This window comes from Aotus nancymaae, unplaced genomic scaffold (genome assembly GCF_030222135.1).
Source record: "Aotus nancymaae isolate 86718 unplaced genomic scaffold, 86718_ANA_hifiasm-v0.15.2.pri h1tg000002l, whole genome shotgun sequence".
Classification (NCBI taxonomy): Eukaryota; Metazoa; Chordata; class Mammalia; order Primates; family Aotidae; genus Aotus; species Aotus nancymaae.
Genome location: NW_026988413.1, coordinates 33,654,882 through 33,670,998, shown reverse-complemented (window position 1 = coordinate 33,670,998; position 16,117 = coordinate 33,654,882).

The following is a 16,117-nucleotide window of genomic DNA, read 5'->3' as shown; positions in this document are numbered from 1 at the left end:
TAATACTATTAATGTGATGAATCATATTTATTGATTTTCATATATTGAACCATCCTGGCATCCTCGGAATAAAATCTACTTAATTATGATGTATTTTTTTATGTGCTGTAGGATTTGGTTTTCTAATATTCTAGTATTTTGTTTAGCATATTTGCATCTATGTTCATCAGGGATATTGGTCTGTAATTTTCTTTTCCCGTTGTGTCTTTGTCTGAATTTGGTGTTCAGGAGATACTAGCTTTGTAGAGTGAGTTAGAAAGGATTCCCTCCTCCTCAATTTTTGAAACAGTGCAAAGGGGATTGGTACCAGTTTTTATTTGTACATTTGTTGGAATTTGGCTGTGCATCTATGTGGTCCTGGGTTTTTTATTGTTGTTGGGAGATTTTTGAATTATTGATTCAATTTCACTACTTCTTTTTGGTCTATTCTGGATTTCTATTTCTTCCTCGCTCAATCTTGGGACCTTGTATGTTTCCAGGAATTTAACCATTTTCTCTAGGTTTTCTAGTTTGTGAGTGTAGAGTTGTTTGTAAAAGTCTCTGATGATCTTTTGAATTTCTGTGATTATCAGTCGTAATGTCTTCTTTTTAGTTTCTTATTTTTTTTGGTGGGGGGAAATCTTATCTTGGTTAGTCTAGCTAGCAGTTTATCAATTTTGTTGATATTTTAATGTACAAACTTTTTGTTTTGTTGATCCTTTTCTTTTTCTTTTTTGAGATGGGATTTTGCTCTGTCACCTAGGCTGGAGTGCAGTGGTGCAATTATGGCTCACTGTAGCCTTGACCTCCTGGGCTCAAGTAATCCTCCCACCTCAGCCTCCCGAGGTAGCTAGGACTATAGGCATGCATCACCACACCAGGCTAATTTTTCAATTTTTTTTTTGTAGAGACAGGGTCTCCCTATGTTGCCCAGGCTAGTCTCAAACTCCTGGGCTCAAACAATCCTCTCACCTTGGCCTCCCAAAGATCAGGGATTACAGGTGTGAACCACTGTATCTAGCAATCTTTTTGTTTGTTTATTTGCTTTTTGGTCTCAATTTTATTTAGTTCTGCTGTGATTTTTGTTATTTCTTTTCTTCTGATGGCTTTGAGTTTTGCTTGTTCTTGTTTTCCTAGTTCCTTGAGGTGGGACATTATGTTATTGATTTGTAATTTTTTTGATGTAGGCATTTAGCACTATAATCTTTCCCTCTTAGCACTACTTTTTCTGTGCCCCAGAGGTTTTGATATGTTATTTCCATTTTTATTTATTTCAAACATTTAAAAAAGTTCCATTTTAATTTCTTTATCGACCCAAAGATTTTTCAGAAACCTGTTGTTTAATTTCCATGTATTTTTAGTTTTGAAAGTTCCTCTTGATTTATTTTTAGTTTTATTCTGCTTGTTTGGAAAGATACTTGGTATGATTTCAGTTTAAAAAATTTTTTATTTTTTATTTTTTTTTATTGCATTTTAGGTTTTGGGGTACATGTGAAAAACATGCAAGGTTGTTGCATAGGTGCGTACGTGGCAGTGTGCTTTGCTGCCTTCCTCCCCTTCACCTATATCTGGCATTTCTCCCCATGCTGTCCCTCCCCAACTCCCCACCCCACCGCTGTCCCCCCCACTCCCCCCCAACAGACCACCGTGTATAGTGCTCCCCTCCCTGTGTCCATGTATTCTCCTTGTTCAACACCCACCTATGAGTGAGAACATGTGGTGTTTGATTTTGTGACTCCAGATGGATTAAAGGCTTAAACATAAGACCTAACACCATAAAAACCCTAGAAGAAAATTTAGGCAAAACCATTCAGGACATAGGCGTAGGCAAGGACTTCATGACCAAAACACCAAAAGCATTGGCAACGAAAGCCAAAATAGACAAATGGGACCTAATCAAACTCCACAGCTTCTGCACGGCAAAAGAAACAGTCAATAGAGTGAATCGGCAACCAACAGAATGGGAAAACATTTTTGCAGCCTACCCGTCTGACAAAGGGCTGATATCCAGAATATACAATGAGCTAAAAAAGATTTACAAGAAAAAAACAAACAAGCCCATTCAAAAGTGGGCAAAGGATATGAACAGATACTTTTCAAAAGAAGACATACAAGAGGCCAACAAACATATGAAAAAGTGCTCATCATCACTGGTCATTAGAGAAATGCAAATCAAAACTACATTGAGATACCATCTCACGCCAGTTAGAATGGCGATCATTAAAAAATCTGGAGACAACAGATGCTGGAGAGGATGTGGAGAAATAGGAACACTTTTACACTGTTGGTGGGAGTGTAAATTAGTTCAACCATTGTGGAAAATAGTGTGGCGATTCCTCAAGGACCTAGAAATAGAAATTCCATTTGACCCAGCAATCCCATTACTGGGCATATATCCAAAGGATTATAAATCGTTCTACTATAAGGACACATGCGCACGAATGTTCATTGCAGCACAGTTTACAATAGCAAAGACCTGGAACCAACCCAAATGCCCATCGATGATAGACTGGACAGGAAAAATGTGGCACATATACACCATGGAATATTATGCAGCCATTAAAAACGAGGAGTTCGTGTCCTTTGTAGGGACATGGATGAACCTGGAAACCATCATTCTCAGCAAACTGACACAAGAACACAAAATCAGTTTTAAAAAATTTATTGAGACTTGCTTTGTGGCCCAGCCTAATAGTGGGGGACTTCAACATCCCACTCACAGCACTAGACAGATCCTGGAGACAGAAAATCAGCAAAAAAACCTGAACTTAATTGGATTTTAGATTAAATGGACCTAGTAGACATTTACAGAACACCCTACCTAAGAACAGCAGAGTTTAGGTTCTTCCTATTAGAGCATAAACATTCTTAAAAGTATAATTTTTGAAATTCATTTGTTTTTTCATTTAGGTGTGTTGGTGGTGACTGCTAGGCCACCGCTATCTACTATAGCAAGACTTGCTATTGGAGCAAGAACTCCATGCACAGTTACAAACCTGTGATGCTATTTAAGTGTTATTGTGTGTTTATTTTTGGACTTTAATAAGATAAAATTGTTTAGTTGATACATCTCAGTTGATAGAATGTTAACCTGCAAATACTATCAAAATTTGATGTTTGAACAAAGAAATACACTAACTTAATTTTTCATTTTTTCTTCAACCAAAACATGAAATTCCTTTTAAATTCACAAACTTAATTATATTTAGAACTAAGCAAAGCTAATTAAAAGACTTTTTTAGTATGAGACAGGCTGCCAAAATAGCAAACATCCTCTGAACTTAACTTCTCTATGGAGGGGTTCCTGTGGTTTCTCTACAATGTTATTTATTCATTTTGAGACTATTTTTTTGCACTGTGTAAAACATGAAATTAAGAAGTAAAACAAAACTTACTTTTATCATATGTGCCTGTTTTTAAGCCACTGTCACTTAGTTTTAAACATACTCTGTTATATTTTGCCTTGTCTTAGGGGGTCTGGGGCTCTGCAGACTGCATTTCCACCTTTTCAGCTGCCTTCCTGTTAGGCTTCCACAATAGTGAATGCTAAAGGAAGAATGGAGTCCTGGAGGAAGAAAAAAGGACATAAAGCTTTTCTGATTTCCTTCCTTCGACTGTCAGTATCCCCTGAGCAATGGTTTTTCACCCTGGAAATGATAGTAACAATAGCAATTGGTTTCGGTTATTTCCCCCAAATTCCTACAACCAGCCTCATTTTGCCTTCTTAAAGAGACTAGCAGCAGTTGGCTGACATCCTATCTTCAGAATCCTGGCTCCCTGAGGCCTCTCCTCTAAGATCATGAATTACAAGCACTGCCAGGCAATCTCTCCTCAAACTACTAGTTTTTAGTATTCCCACACTCAGCCCTTTATTACCCCAGCCTTAGAAGTGGTAACTTGCTTACTGTAGTTGCCACTTTTATGATACTTCAGTGTTCCTTTTTTGTCTGTTTCATCTTCTAGTGCCTGTTAAACACACTCCTTTCTATTAAATTCTCTTGTTAAACTCACTGGTGTGATTTCTGCTTTTCTGACTGATAGAACATTTCTTAATCTATGCTTTTTTTTTTTTTTTTTTTTGCAAATAAAAGAAACTTACTTTAACTGGGTTAAGAAGAAAACAGACTTTATCATAAAAATATAGGCTTCCCCTGGAATCCTGGGACAGGACGTATAATTTGGCTTTGTAAGCTTTGGAGAAGAGCCTGTAACTAAGGTTATTCCTTTTTGTTTCTCTGAAGCTATGTGGTCTCTCACCTTTTCTATTATTTCCTTACCTTAAAAAAAAGTCTCTTAGTAGTAAGTTTCTTCACCTTTATATCACAACACATCATTGCTCTGGGTTTGTTTTCGGGTCAAATGATGCTTACTAGTTAATTGGAAGCCCAGTTTCAGATAGGAGGAAAGAGACCCTGAGTGCTCCTGTTTGCAGAAATGTCTGTACCTGGCCTCACCACCTACAGTCCTTACAAACACAGATGTTGCTCTCCCTCACTGGGGTAAAGAAGGGCAGTGGTCAGAGAGAGAAACTTTGTGCTGTGTGTACAGTTCAAAGAGTTTCTGTTTTCCTTTTTTTTTTTTTAAATTAAAAGGGATCAAACCTTAAGATTTTTCGGAGGATATATTTGAGGCATAATCCATTGTGTACAATAGTTACTAGATCACTTAAAAAAAAACTTTGTTAAGTACATGTTCACTGCACAAAATTATAAATATAGATTAGTGGAAATAAAAAATATAGATCTCACACAAACTGACACACTGATATATATTACCAAAATTACATTGATTCATATGTAAATCTTACTGTTTTTAAAAATTCTTTACAAGATGGGTTTTCCTATTAGCAATTATTTTGAATAACTTTACATGTCAACAAGCATGTCTTAAGAATTTCATTGTAAAAGAACTACTCAATAATTTACAAAGCACAGTTACTTAATGAACCAATCCTGGATTATTGGACATTTTCAGTCCTTAATAATGTAGTTACATTTTTATAGATACTAGTAATTATTTCCTCAGTAAAATAATTTTAGGAATCTATATATACTTCAAGATATTTGACATATAATTTTTAATTGCCAGAAAGTTTGCTTACATATCACCCAGTTGCCAGTAAGGCAATATCAATTAACACTGCCCCCATCAATATAAGGCACTATCTGTTTTTGTTTTTTTGTTTTTAACACAGTATTTGTTATCAATTTTTAATATATGGCAACTTGTGAGGTAGTAAACAGCCCTAATGTCCTATTGGTATTTTCACGTATATTTTCTTTTTAAATATTTAGTCATTAATTATTAATATTTGTTGACCACAGTTTTTGGTCATGAGTTACCCCCTTCCACTAGTTGTTCTTTACTTGTGTAATTTGTAGCAGTAAGAGAAGATATTCAATTTTCATTTTAAGCTTTAATGTTTGATCTTTGAACCCATCAACTTTGAAAGTTCATATTATATTAACTTTGTAAGTACAACCGAGGTTTAAGCTAATTTCTCTCCCTTCACCTCCTAATCTCCTATTTTAGCTAAAAAAAAAAATTCTATCACTGAAAGAAATGTTCATTACCTTATCAGGAATTGTACATTAACCTTCTGTAAGTGTGGTCAAAAGCTAAAATACAGATCACTTAATAAACATCAGTAAAAATAATAAATTCATGAACAGAGGAATTGAATTAGTTATAAAGCTTATCTACTTAAGGTTCAATGAACTATGTATATTAACTAATTTGATTACAAGATGTGTTAGTGAATGATAAGGGCTAAAATATTTATTCCAAGTATCACATTTAAATTTAACAGGATATTTCTGGAGACTAAATATTTTAATATAAAAATTCATAAAGTTTATGCAAGTAAGACATATTTTGGGCACTTGTATGTTCTCTACTGTTCAAATGCCATCAGCAGTCACTCACCAAGCTCATCTGGAGATGACAATTCAGTAGAGAATTGGCTAAACTTTAAATACAGAAAATGAAAACAAATATAAGTAAAAGCAAAGTAAAATCCTATAGAACATGAAATATAAAATAAGCATAAATTTAAAGAATTCAAAATGCAAGGGAAACATTTTAAGCCTATGCAATTACTGGAAGATTATTGCAAAGCTGTAATTCAAATAGTTTGTAGTCATTCTTTTCTAATTTTTTATATTCACATTGCATAGTCTCAAGTAATTTAAAGCCCTTTGCCCATTTTCCTTGTACGTGTGGCAGAGATAATACCAGCAATACAAAACATTAAAAAATATGTTAGGCTTCTTAGGAAAAAATCACTCCAAAACATTCTGATTCTCTTTTGTTATATATCTTCCAATTCTGTCTTGTGAACAACAAGTGAATCACATGCAATGTTTATCCTGGCACTACTTGAAAGAAAGAACTCTTGCTATTGCCAAAGACTCTGACTTATCTTATAGGAATTAGAGTAGTCTAATGAAACAACTTCAGACTTGATGAGAATTAAGTCTGGGAAGGCCTGAGATTGGTAGTGGTTCAATGCAGACAGATGATGCTAGAACATAGGAAACAAAGTATAGTTCTCAAATAGGGAGGAAGCTGCATCAGTACAAAGTATAATTCTTAATTAGGGAGGAATCTGTATCAGTTAAGAATATGCTCAGGCTGGGTGCAGTGGCTTACACCTGTAATCTCAGCACTTTGGGAGGCAGAGGCAGGGAGGAGGATCACTTGAGCCTAGGAATTTGAGACTAGCTGGGGCAACATGTTGAGATTCCCTCTCTACAAAAATAAAAATTAGTTGGGTGTGGCATCATGCACCTGTAGTCCCAGCTACTAGGGAGGCTGAGGCGGAAGGATCCCTTGAGTCTGGAAGGTGAAAGCTCCAGGGAACCATGATTGTGCCACTGTGTTCCAGCCTGGATAACAGAACAGGACCCTGTCTCAAAAAGTAGAGAATATTTTCAGTTGTTTAACATGCTATCAAGAACAAGGATCTTTCCACCCTTATATTGCGCCTTTGTTTTCCTCCTATGCTTCTTACCTCATGTCACGAATGGCTGCTTCAGCTCAAGGTTTTACATTTAAATTCTAGGAAGTAGAGAGGATGAGTACCACCAGCTGTCTTTGTTTGTCACCCTTTTCTCAAGAAAGCTTTGACTTTCCTAGTCCACCTCTTTTCCCTGCCTGCAGATTTTTGCTTTAATCTTACTGGTTAGGACCCAGTCACATAAACACAATTAGATGCAAAGGAGTATGGGAAGTGAGTTTTCACCTGAGCACATTGACTTCATTAATAAAATTAGGTATCTGTTGGCAAAGAAAAAGAGGGACAAAAAGTAGTAGTTAGCAATTGTAGAGTTGCTGCATACTATGACGCATCTTGAAAAATGAAAATTCATAAACAGAAATCTTCATATGACTATTTCTTAGAGTTTTATTTTCTTTTTAGTTTCCACTGGCAAGTATATGATTATTGAAGCCTAAGAATTTCACAAAAATTATAAAATGGTTTGATAGTTTTAAAACAAAACTGTTTTCTGAAGATAGTAACATGTGGTAGGCCCTAAATGAAAGAAAAAATTGAGACAAATCTCAAAACTTAAAGGCATGTACATTTTTCTAATGAGGACGACCAAAAGTGTAATCCCCTGAATTCTAAGAACATGATTTACTAATAGAAAGATGCTACCTTTGCAGCAAATACATTAAACACAAACATTATGAAGAATCCTTTAAGGAGTTACAGTTTACATAGTTTTTAAATCTTCTTCGTTACTTTAGGTGTAAAATTTTCAACATAAGGCCTTTGGGTAACATTTCAAATGTGTTTTACTTATGAAACATAGTTTTCCTGATAGTGTTTTGTTTTGTTTTGATTTAAAAAGCTGTTTTGGGGTATGGATACAAATGGAAAATTTTGTCAGGGCAAATTTGTAAATATTTAATCTATCATGTCTGTAACAGTTAGTTGAAAATTTCTTACCAAATTCATTAGCAAAAAAATCCTGAGCTTAAGGTCACCCAAATCTAATATCTGAGCCTATATTTACCTTTTAAAAAATTATTGAAAAAAATTTAGGTAATATGAGAAGGAGCAAGTAGAGGGAAAACAAAAATCACCCCAATCTAATACCCAATTTGTATTTTTTTTTCTGTTGTTTTTTTCAATGATAATTATAACAGCAGCATCCTTTTCTGAGTACTTTTTATGTTCTTGGCCCTGTGATAAGTGCTTTAAATAAATTATTTATTTCAATTTTTAAAAACCTCAGCTACATAGGTATTATTATCCTCAGTTATACATAATGGAACTGAAAAATAAAGAAATTAGGTAAATTATTGTGTTAATTTGGGTCCCCTGGGATGGAATTAGACATGCAAAAGATTTATTGGGGGAGATTTTTGTGAACTATCCAGGGAGGAAGGGAAGGGGGAAGGCATGGAGAGCCTTCAGGCACTTGTGAAAAGGGAGGAGAAGGAAGGATGGTTGTACAGGAAGAAACTCAAACCATAGTGCAGCTCTTGAAAAATCTCAGCCAGGTTGTCACAAATCTTGGCTCTAGGTGGAGGTGGTGTAGAGATGTCTTCTGGGGCAAAGTTTGCCTCTTAGAGGAGAATTCTGCCTTTGGGAGAAATGGCTTGGCTCTCATTCTCTAGCCATACTCACTTGTTACATATATACTCATTATTACATATCCAATGCCAATCACTACAACAAGCATTTATACTGTCTGGAGGCCACCTGGGGAAACTGTTGTCATAGTAAAATTTGGGATAGATCTAATGATGGGGCAGCTGTTAGCCAACTTCATACCTCAAAGCAAATTCTCTTGAAAGCAAGTCTGAGCAACACATTGTGACTCCCACACTAGCCACAAGTCACAAACTGAAGAGTATCAGATTTACAATTTCATTTATTTCCCAAACCTGTGATATTACAACTCTCTACTATAGTTTGTAGACTTTACATAACTGATATCATACTACTTTTTGTACTTCAAATATACTGTGCATAATTTTCATGTCATTATTGTTGCAACAAAATTGAATCATTAAATAAAATATGACTTCTATTTTTGGCAATATGGAAGGCTAGTACCCTGATTGACATGGTCACCAAAACAGTTAAAATTCTGGATAAAATGCTACTTGCATTACACACACACACACACACATACACACACACACACACACACACACACACACACACATATATATATATATTAGAGACAGAGAAAGAGAGAGAGAGAGTCTTGCTGTGTCACCCAGGCTGGAATGCAGTGTTGCAATCTTGGCTCACTGCAACCTCTGCCTCCTGGATTCAAGTGATTCTCCTGCCTCACCCTCCCTAGTAGCTGGGATTACAGGCCCGCACCACCATGCCCTGCTAATTTTTGTGTTTTTAGCAGAGATGAGGTTTCACCATGTTGACCAGGCTGGTCTCAAACTCCTGACCTCAGGTGATCCACCTGCCTAAGTGTCCCAAAGTGCTGGGATTACTGGCGTGAGCAACTGCACCTGGTCCCCTTATTTGTAATTTTTAAATGCATTGTTGAGCTTAGATAAAAAAGAAGCCAAGATGGAAACTCAGAAATAGGACTGCTGAGAAAAATTTATTGTAACAAAACTTGGCTCTAGGTTGAGTGGGCAGGGATATCACCTTAGAAAATTGATAGCCAAAATGTGGTCCCAAGATGGATTTGCAGCCCACACATCCATTACGTGTAGTGCCTTCAACTGTTTGGCAGAAAATAAAAGTAAAAAATAAATACAATAATTGTTGGAGCAAGTGATAATCAACATAAGCCTCAAAACAAACTCCACAATAAAGTATCAAGGAAAAACATATTAATGTATATGATGGTAACATTTTTCATCTATAGAAACATATCACAAAATATACAAAATAGACATGAAAGATATTTATTGGGGAGATTCTTCCAAAGGACAGAGAGGGAGAAGGACAAGGCAAAGTAATAAGAACTGAAATAGATCTATATTTATTGTCATATACTTAAGGGAAGATACATTTAAAAGCTGGTACAAAATATGTTCAATTCGGTGCAAATGTTGACCACATAAGTGTTTGTGAAATTGCTAACATAAATGTTTATTATACTGATTGACATTGGATATGTAATAATGAAGTACATATGTAACAATTTAAAGTATGTTTTACAATTTTTTTAAGAGATGAGAATGATCATACACAGTAAGTATAAATTGATTTCTAGAAGACAATTAGGTTATATGTATGAAGGCCTTTATGTATGTATGAAAATGCAAACATTTTGACACATTGATTTAATTTACATAATTTATTACAACGAAATAATAAGGGACATACATAAAGTTTTATTTACAACACCATCATAAGATCATTTAGCACAATAGAAAATCAGAAACGATGTAAATATCATAAATTAGGATATCTGTTAAATAAGTTATGGCATAGTCATATGATAGTATGCTATATTATGCCTGCTGGTTTTTAAGACTTTGTGTTTAAATTTTCTGAAATCTCACTAAGGTATCTATCTCCCTCCCTCTCCCTCATGTTCTCTGGATGTTTTATATTAAAAAAGGAGTTACCTAAATTCTTGTGGAGTGAATACCCTACACCCAACTATCCTGAATTAATTAAGATGAAAAATATGCTTCCTAAATATGTATAAAGACAGTTGAAAAATAATTTGGTTTTAATGTAACTCAGATAAGTCAAAAAGCACAGGCTCATACCTAGACAAGTTGGGAAAGTCTTGCCTGTGATATGTTCTGGAAAAACTTTGGGTTTTTCTGGAATCAACTTTAGAAGTGTATTTACTCAGCAGTTGGGGAGGGGAGGGGAATGGATACTTTAACCGACTTTTCTGGCCTCTTTATTCCCATGGAGGGGAGACTAGCAGCAGTTCACAGCTGACAAGTGTCTTAGGTCATACCTAACCAGATTCTTCACTCATCATTTGGTTCTTGGCTTTCACTACTCTAATATTTCCAGGGCAGCAGAAATCCTCTAAAGCAAACATGATCATTAGTGCAAAAAAAAAAAAAAGGTGATTGTGTAGCAGTTAAAACCAAACCAAACTATAGGCAAGCAGTTTCACATAACTTGATTGATTGATTGATTGATTACAGATCAAAAATGTATTCAAAATTTTAAAAATTATTGTCTTTTTTTTAAATTGTACTATAGGTTCTGGGGTACATGTGCAGATCTTGCAGGATTGTTGCATAGGTACATACAAGGCAAGGTGGTTTGCTGCCTCCATCCCTGTCACCTATATCTCGCATTTCTCCCCATGTTATCCATCCCCAACCTCCCCACCCTCTGCTGTCTCTCCCTTAGCCCCACCCCCAACAGACCCCAGTGTGTGATGCTTCCCTCCCTGTGCTCATCTGTTCTCATTGTTCAACACCTACTATGAGCCAGAACATGCAGTATTGGGTTTTCTGTTCTTGTGTCAGTTTGCTGAGAATGATAGTTTCCAGATTCATCCATGTCCCTAAAAAGAACATGAACTCATCCTTTTTTATGGCTGCATAGTATTCCATGATGTATATATGCCACATTTTATTTGTCCAGTCTATCGTCAATGGGCATTTGGGTTGGTTCCAGGTCTTTGCTATTGTAAACAGTGCTGCAATGAACATACATGTGCATGTGTCTTTATAATAGAACAATTTATAATCCTTTGGGTATATACACAGTAATGGGATTGCTGGGTCAAATGGAATTTCTATTTCTAGATCCTTGAGGAATTGCCACACTGTCTTCCACAATGGTCAAACTAATTTATACTCCCACCAACAGTGTAAAAGTGTTCCTATTTCTCCACATGCTCTCCAGCATCAGTTATCTCCTGATTTTTTAATGATCGCCATTCTAAATGGCGTGAGATGGTATCTCAATGTGGTTTTGATTTGTGTTTCCCTGATGACCAGTGATGATGGACATTTTTTCATGTTTGTTAGCCTCATAAATGTCTTTTTTTGAAAAGTGTCTGTTCATATTCTTTGCCCACTTTTTGATGGGGTTGTTTGTTTTTTTCTTGTAAATCTGCTTTAGTTCTTTGTAGATTCTGGATATTGGGCCTTTGTCAGATGGGTAGATGGCAAATTTTTTTACCCATTCTGTTGGTTGCCCATTCACTGTAATGATTATTTCTTTTGCTGTGCAGAAGCTCTTAAGTTTAATTAGATCCCATTTGTCTGTTTTGGCTTTTGTTGCCATTGCTTTTGGTCTTTCAGTCATGAAGTCCTTGCCTATCCCTGTGTCCTGAATGGTTTTGCCTAGGTTTTCTTCTAGGATTTTTAAGGTGTAAGGTTTTATGTTTAAATCTTTAATCCATCTGGAGTTAATTTTAGTGTAAGGTGTAAGGAAGGGGTCCAGTTTCAGCTTTCTGCACATGGCTAGCCACTTTTCCCAACATCATTTATTAAACAGGGAATCCTTTCCCCATTGCTTGTTTTTGTGAGGTTTATCAAAGATCAGATGGTTGTAGATGTGTGGTGTCACTTCCGAGGCCTCTGTTCTGTTCCATTGGTCTATGTCTCTGTTCTATTGGTCTATATCTCTGTTTTGGTACCAGTATCATGCTGTTTCGATGACTTTGGCCTTGTAGTTTAGTTTGAAGTCAGGTAGCCTGATGCCTCCAGCTTTGTTTTTTTGCTTAGGATTGCCTTGGCTATGTGGGCTCTCTTTTGGTTCCATATGAAGTTTAAAGTGGTTTTTTCCAGTTCTGTGAAGAAGGTCAATGGGAGCTTGATGAGGAAGCATTGAATCTATAAATTACTTTGGGAAGTATGGCCATTTTCACAATATTGATTCTTCCTAACCATGAGCATGGAATGTTTTTCAATCTTTTTGTGTCCTCTCTTATTTCCTTGAGCAGTGGTTTGTAGTTCTCCTTGAAGAGGTCCTTCACATCCTTTGTTAGTTGTATTCCTAGATATTTTATTCTCTTTGAGGCAATTGTGAATGGGAGTTTGCTCATGATTTGGCTCTCTGTTTGTCTGTTATTGGTGAATAGGAATGCTTGTGATTTTTGCACATTGATTTTGTATCCGGAGCCTTTGCTGAAGTTGCTTATCACCTTAAAGAGACACTGGGCTGAGATGATGGGGTCTTCTAAGTATACAATCATGTCATCTGCAAATAGAGACAGTTTGACTTCCTCTTTTCCTAATTAAATACCCTTTATTTATTTTTCTTGCCTGACTGCTCTGGCTAGAACTTCCAATACTGTGTTGAATAGGAATGGTGAGAGAGGGCACCCTTGTCTGGTGCCAGTTTTCAAAGGGAATGCTTCCAGTTTTTGCCCATTTAGTATGATATTGGCTGTGGGTTTATTGTAAATAGCTTTTATTATTTTGAGATACATTCCATCGATACCTATAATTGAGGGTTTTTAGCAAAAAGTGCTGTTGAATTTTGTTGAGACCTTCTCTGCATCTATTGAGATGATCCTGTAGTTTTTGTCTTTGGTTCTGTTTATGTGATGGATTATGTTTACATATTTGTATATGTTGAACCAGCCTTCCATCCCCAGGATGAAGCCTACTTGATTGTGATAGATAAGCTTTTTGATGTGCTGTTGGATTCAGTTTAACAGTATTTTATTGAAGATTTTGCATCAATGTTCATCATGGATATTGGCCTGAAGTTTTTCTTTTTTAGTTGTGACTCTGCCAGATTTTGGTAACAGGATGATGTTGGTCTCATAAAATGATTTAGGGAGGATTCCCTCTTTTTGTATTGTTTGGAATAGTTTCTGAAGGAATGGTTCCAGCTCCTCTTTGTACTTCTGGCAGAATTTGGCTGTAAATCCATCTGGACCTGGTCTTTTTTTGGTTGGTAGGCTATTAATTGCTGCCTCAACTTCAGATCTTGTTATTGGTCTATTCAGGGATTCAACTTCTTCTTGGTTTAGTCTTGGGAGGGTGTAAGTGTCCAGGAATTTATCCATTTCTTTTGGATTTATTGGTTGATGTTCATAGAGTTGTTTGTAGTAATCTGTGATGGTGGTATTTCTGTGGAGTTGGTGGTGATATCCCCTATCATTTTTTATTGCATCTATTTGATTCTTCTCTCTTTTCTTTTTTATTAGTCTGGTTAGTGGACCATCTATTTTGATTTTTTCAAAAAACCAGCTCTCGGTTTTATTGATTTTATTGATTTTTTGAAGGGTTTTTGGTGTCTCTATCTCCTTCAGTTCCACTCTGATCTTAGTTATTTCTTGCCTTCTGCTAGCTTTTGAGTGTTTTTGGTCTTGTTCCTGTAGCTTTTTCAATTTTGACAATAGGGTGTCGATTTTAGATCTTTCCTCGCTTCTCATACAGGCATTTAGTCCTATAAATTTCCCTCTAGATACTACTTTAAATGTGACCCAGAGATTCTGGTACGTTGTGTCTTTGCTCTTAGAACATCTTTATTTCTGCCTTCATTTCATTGTTTATCCAGTTGACAGTCAGGATCAAGTTGTTCAGTTCCATGTAGTTGTGTGGTTTTGAGTGAGTTTCTTAATCCTCAGTTCCAATTTGATTGCACTGTGACTGATAGACTGTTTGTTATGATTTCTGTTCTTTTGCATTTTCTGAGGAGTGAAGATTTACTTCCAATTATGTCATCAATTTTAGAATAAGTGTGATGTGGTGCTGAGAAGAATGTATATTCTGTGGATTTGGGGTGGAGAGTTCTGTAGATGTCTATTAGGTCCACTTGGTCCAGATCTGCATCAAGTCCTGGATATCCTTGTTGATTTTCTGTCTGGTTGATCTGCCTAATATTGACAGTGAAGTGTTAAAGTCTCCCACTATTATTGTGTGGGAGTCTAAGTCTTTTTGTAGGTCATTAAGAACTTGCTTTATGTATCTGGGTGCTCCTGTATTGGGTGCGTATATATTTAGGATAGTTAGCTCTTCTTATTGTATTGATCCTTTTACCATTATGTAATGCCCTTCTTTGTCTTTTTTGATCTTTGTTAGTTTGAGTCCATTTTATCAGAGACTAGGATGGCAACCCCTGCTTTTTTTTGCTCTCCATTTTCTTGGTAAATCTTCCTCCATCCCTTTATTTTGAGTCTATGTGTGTCATTGCATGTGAGATGGGTCTCTTGAACACAGCACACCAATGGGTCTTGACTTTTTATCCAGTTTGCTAGTCTGTCTTTTGATTGGGCTATTTAGACTGTTTACACAAGATTGATATTGTTCTGTGTGAATTTGATCCTGCCATTTTGTTACTGGCTGGTATTTTGTCCATTAGTTTGCACGGCTTCTTCATTGCATTGTTGGTCTTTACCATTTGGTACATTTTTTAGTGGCTGGTACTTGTTTTTCCTTTTCATGTTTAGTGCTTCCTTTAGAAGCTCTTGTAAGGCAGGTCTAGTGGTGACGAAGTGTCTCAGTAGTTGCTTGTTCATAAAGGATTTTATTTCTCCTTCACTTATGAAGCTTAGTTTGGCTGGATATGAAATTCTAGGTTGAAATTTATTTTCTTTAAGGGTGTTGAACATTGGCCCCCACTCCCTTTGGCTTGTAGGGTTTCTGCCAAGAGATCTGCTGTGAGTCTGATGGGCTTCCCTTTGTGGGTGACCTGACCTTTCTCTCTGGCTCCCCTTAGCATTTTTTCCTTCATTTCAACCCAGGTGAGTCTGACGATTAGGTGCCTTAGGGTTGCTCTTCTTGAGGAGTATCTTTGTGGTGTTCTCTGTATTTCCTGCATTTGAATGCTGGCCTGCCTTGCTAGATTGGGGAAGTTCTCCTGGATAATATCCAGAAGAGTGTTTTCCAGCTTGGATTCATTCTCTCCGTCACATTCAGGTACACCAATCAAGTATAGATTAGATCTTTTCACAAAATACCATATTTCTTGGAGGCTTTGTTCATTGAATTTACTCTTTTTCCTCTAGTCTTGCCTTCTCGTTTTATTTCATTGAGTTGATCTTCAATCTCTGGTATCCTTTCTTCTGCTTGATCGAGTCAGCTATTAAAATTGTGTATGCTTTGTAAAGTTCTCATGCTGTGTTTTTCATTCCCATTAAGTCATTTATGTTCTTCTCTAAGCTATTTATTCTACATAGCATTTCATCTAACCTTTTTTCAAGGTTTTTAGTTTCTTTGCATTGGGTTAGAACATGTTCCTTTAGTTCAGAGAAGTTTGTTATTA